Consider the following 5,521-nt stretch of genomic DNA (forward strand, 5'->3'; position numbering starts at 1 on the left):
CTTTGCTGTCGGGTTATGGGATAGATTTGATGACTCCACCCCACTACTAGCTGCCCAGTTAGTTTTAAAGAATGGGACTACTGGAGTGGAGGGGGGAGCAGAGTACTTTCCACCCATGTTTTTCCTTTTCTTGCAAGGAAAGTATCATTTCCATTACACTCCTGGCTTCTTTGATTTAATTTGGTGAGTTTTGGAAGAAAAACTGGACAAGTGGAGTCTGACCCTCCCCCTCCTCTCCTTTTTCTCTTGGGGATAAGCTGGCCATGTGAGTCACCCATTCTGCTCAGCAACTCCATACTGGAAGCTTTATAGTCAATCTTTGCCCCTAAGTAGGGAGGCTGCCCAAGTTTTACTGCACTGCCCATGCCTTGGGCTTGGTTATATGAATTAACTGCACTGCTGAGATTCCTGAGGCAGAATTATAAAATGAAAAATTGCCGATGACTATTGCTGTCAAGCATTGGAAAAGCTGTGTGGGTGTGTGAAAGCTGTGCTGTTCTGTAACAAAGTATCCATCAGTCAACCTTTTTATGGAATTGTGCAAGAAAGTCAGACGTAAAGTCAGACGTGGGGACTGATCATGAGAAAGAAGTGATGAGTTTTGCTTGAAATAAGCTGAAATTGAGATACAGTGAGAAATCCAGCAACTGAGAGAGAGATGAAAAAAGTTTGTGTAAGATTTGGGGTCCTGGGCATGATTGATATTGAACTCTAGGGTCGGATGAAAATAACTCAGAAAAGAAAGGGCATAAGAATGTGCAGAGAATTACCCTTAAGCAATACAGACAACTCTGGGGAAGGAGGAGAAAAAAGCGTCAGTGAAGCACTTCTAGACCATTTACACAGGAGGAAAGTGTAATGTTTCCAACAGAAAAAGATGATGGGGTCAGGCGTATTTCCACAAGGGGAGATCGCTGAATACTGTGAGACTGGCAAACAGAATGGATTGAAAATCTGTCATTAGGTTCAATGCCACGTGGTAAAATTTTAAGAAAATATTGTCAGGGTCATGCTGACATTTTCTTCTTTGTATTTTGAGATACCAGAAGATATCTGAAGACAAAGGAAATGCAACCTAAGGAGAGTTTCCTAGAAGTTAATGGAAGTGTTAAAACACAATTCATGTCTCAATTTTTTTATTATTCTTAACAAACCTTCAGAGAAACTGTTTTGAGTAATCATTTTTAAGGAATTGTGCAAGAAAGTCAGATGTGTAGGTGCATACAGTCCACGTTAGATGGATACAATCTTTTTGTGTTCCCTCTTTGCGACCCCATGGACGATACACTCCAGGGAATTCTCCAGGTCAGAATACTGCAGTGGGTGGCCTTTCCCTTCTCCAGGGGATCATCCCAACCCAGGGATTGAACCCAGGTCCCTCTCATTGCAGGCAGATTCTTTACTAGCTGAGCCACATGGAAAGCCCAAATATCAGAATTTTATCAGCATATTTGAAGGGATTATAACCTTTGTCATAGTTATACAGCCCAAAGGTGTAGAGTATAAATCTCAAAACAGATATAAACAATTCAAATAATTATTACACACAATCACCATTAAAGAGCCATAGTATTTTATAGAATCTCTGTACTCATTCACATCTCCTACACTACCTGGCTGGTGGTCTTTTAGGAGCTTTTTGAATAATACTGTTTACAGCCTGGACAGACTCTTAATATACTCAAAAGGCAAATTTCTCATAAGTCCAACAAGCAGATTATTTTTCCCAGCATTGAACTTAGCAACAAAATATGGCTCTTTCCTGAGTGATCGTATGCCTCAGTTTTCCGGAAAAGTCCAGTTTCTGCCTGTTGTCCTGATGGAATTATCAGCGGCACTGTTTCCTCTCAAACGCATTCTTGGCTAATGATTAATCATGTGGTTTCCCTACTTTTACCTCTGAGTTTCTCTACATTATATTCCAGCGTTAAGATTCCTCAGTGCTACATCCTGCCCAACAAATGTAGTTGTCATTATATTCAAAATCAGTCACAATAAAATAAGTACTATGTATTGGTCAAAATGTGTGCGCTCCTAAGAATATTAGAGCTTACTGATTGAGAATCACTGTTCAAGATAAGTATAAATAAAGGCAGGAAAGAGAATGGCAAGGAAAATCACGAAGAGGTGACAGTGGCTGGAAACCAATTTAGGGTGAGGAGACCCTAAAACTGGGGCTCACAAGGAGCCTAAAACCAAAATGCTAACTATCTAAGTTGAAAGACAAGCTTTGCAATGGATTGCTTTCAAATCCCTTTCTTTAAAAAACATCACCGCAGGTAATAAGTAATACAAACACCACGGTCATTACACCCCACCCGGGCTCAGACGTGCTCTGTGACTCCTCACACAGCCTTAGCAGGACTTGCCGGGCTGGCAGCACGCAGCCTCAGTCTCCTTTTCTGCGCGCTCCTGGCCCTCATTTCAGCGGCCTGGGCCCCTTTTCCGTATTCATCACCGTCCCTTGGCTGCATGGCCCGTGAGATAGCAACAAGGTTTCCTAGCCTCTCTTTGCCTCTTCAGCTTAAGATTTCTGCTCCAAGTAACAGCGTGCTGCTCTCCTGACTATGAATCACCTGCAGGATTCCAAATCTGGCTGGTCATCTGGGAGAAGGGGAAAGTGTTCAAAATAAATTTTCCCCAGCACCATCCTAGACTTCAAGGGTCAATTCATTGGGAATGGAGTCCAGAAATCTGTGCTTTCTAGGTCAGCCTCATGTACAGGATTTAAACCACACACGGGGCACTTGAGCTCTGCTCCACCATTATTTCTTTTTTATATGTGCTTCCCAAGGTCACCGTGTTGCTAAATGCAGGTGTCAATTCTGGGTCCTCATCTCCTTGACCTTTAAGTTGCATTTGACACAGTTTACACTTTGATATCTCTCCCTCTCTGTCAGAGCAATTTCTACATTTTGTTTTATTCCTATTTTGATTTTCCTGCTACCTCACAGATTATTCTTTCTCATTTACTTTTGCTGCTTTCTCCAATTTTCTGCACCTCTAAACTTGAAAGAGATCCCAGGCTCACCCATTGGATCCTTCCTCTTTTATACAAAAAAAAATTTATTCCCTAGATGATTTCATCCAGTTTTATTGCTTTAAATGCCATCTCTATGCTGACAAGTTCCAAATTTGTATCTCCAGCTTAGACTTCTTCCCTCGACTCCCAGCTCCTGTGTCCATGACCACCTGGCGGTCTAACAGGCAGCCCGAACCCAACATCGCTGAGACGCCAGTGTCTCGGTCTACTGCATCTCACGCTTTGCTCAGCCGGAAAGTTCCAGAGGAGTCTTTGGCATTTCTCTTTTCCACAATTAATCCACCGAAGACCTCCTTCTGTTGCACTCTCAAAATGTACCCAGACATTGATCACTTCTTACCCATCCTCACTCTATTCCAAGTCACATCGTCTCTCATCTGGATTATTTGTGCAGCCTCCTAAATGGTTTGCCTGCTTCCACCTTCTCCCCTCTCTCTCGTCACTACACAGCAGCCAAAGGAATGCTGTTAAAATGGAAGCCGAGGATTCCCCTGGGGGTCCCGTGGTTAGGACTCTGAACTTTCACTGCCAAGGGCCCAGGTTCCATTCCCGGCCAGGGAACTGAGATCTGCTAAGCTATGCAGTGGAGCCAAAAGAATAAAAATAAAAACGAAGGCAAACAAACACGGAGCCCTTAATGACCTTCAGAGTGAGAGCCTGAGCTGGTCTAAGAGCAACAAGGGCCCTCATGACCTGGTTCTCCATTCCTCCTGGGATCACACCTCCTGGGCCTCCTCCACCCTGTTCAGCCATCCGCCTCCAACTCTTCCTCCAACGTGCCAGGCACACTTTTCACTTAGACTCCCAGCACTGGTTGATTCCTCTGTCTGGATGCTCTTTTCCCCGGTTTCAGTAGGACTCAATTCGTCACTTCCTGGAGTCTTTACACAAAGTCCACTTTCTCAGTGAGAACTTCCCTCGCCTCCTTATTCCCACCCTTCATTTCTCAACATTACATCTTATCCTTAGCATGTATCCCTCATCCTTCTCTAATCTGTCTGCAACTTACTTATGCTGATCATGTCCCTACCCCACTCCACCACCTCCCGCCCTGCCACTAGCCAACTAGAATATAATTTAAAGTCTGGAATGTGGCAGGCCCTCGGTGTCTATTGAATGAATTAATATGTGTACACCGTATTTCGGGGCTTCCCAGGTGGTGCTAGTGGTAAAGAATCCACCTGCCAATGCAGGAGATGCAAGAGACATGGGTTCGATCCCTGGGTCGGGAAGATCCCCTGGAGGAGGGCATGGCAACCCACTTGGGTATTCTTGCCTGGAGAATCCCATGGACAGAGGAACCTGAAGGGTTACAGTCCATGGGGTCACAAAGAGTCAGACACGATGGAAGCAAGTTGGCATGCATGCACACAGGCCTTATTTCTCCAGTTCAATACGTTAGCCCACCATAATGTCTGATATATAGAAGAATCTGAATAAATATCTGTGTTTTCTTGTTTATTTTTTCTTTAAGCAATTGAATAAAGCAGAGTTGTTTTTGTCTTCTCAACTTTTTTAGGAACCAATACTTCATATCTTCAAGACTGTCTTTCCTGGCAGTGGTGGTCCACTGCAATGAAGGATTTTTCAGGGAAGACAATCTGTGTGACAAATATATCCGTGTAATTTTACAGGAATTTCTTGAGATAATTCTCATTTAATGGCATGTTGGTTATGACATAATTCACATCCATATACTTTCAAAACTCACCAATTCTAAGAGTATGTGAAGCATCAGACAAGCACTCTTGTGACGTGTTATCTAAAGGAGTACCAGGGGACTGCCCAGTGGTCCAGGGCTTAGGACTCCACACTCTGGCTACTGCTGAGTCTGCTCCCTGGTCAGAGAACTGCGATGCCACAAACTGCACATCATGGCCAAAAAAGACATCAGAAACCAAAAATGCTAGGTGACGCCCACATCAAGCGTAAGGATGGGTGTATGCTTCATCGTTTGCTTCAGATACCATCTTCTGAAAATGCAACTGTCATTCCAAATCCATGTTTCTGCTTTAGCTCGCATCACCAAATTCCATTCAGATATAGGACTCAATTCATTTCTTTAAAAAAAAAAAATGCAATTTATTTTTTTACACATACATGTATTCTCTTTCAAATTCTGTTCTCATTTAGGTTGTTACAGAATATTGAGCAGAGTTCCCTATGCTATATACAGTAGGTTCTTGTATGGAGCAGTGTGTACATGTCAATCCCAAATAGGACCTGATTCATTTCAGGGGCAGTTGCCAGCATTATTTCTTCTTGTTTTCTTCTTTCCCCTTCATGATGTCTCTTACTTTATAGGCCTGCTAGAGTTGTTTTTCTTACTGTAATTTTACGGTACATTTCCATGCATCCGCGTATTTATATGTGAAAAGGAAAAATAGCACAATTGTATTTTATTTTATTTATAAATGATATGAACTTCAGAGGCACAAGAGTAATAAAGAACAAATATTACAGTCAGGTTATCACAGT

The sequence above is a fragment of the Muntiacus reevesi genome, chromosome 12, assembly GCF_963930625.1.
Source record: "Muntiacus reevesi chromosome 12, mMunRee1.1, whole genome shotgun sequence".
NCBI lineage: Eukaryota > Metazoa > Chordata > Mammalia > Artiodactyla > Cervidae > Muntiacus > Muntiacus reevesi.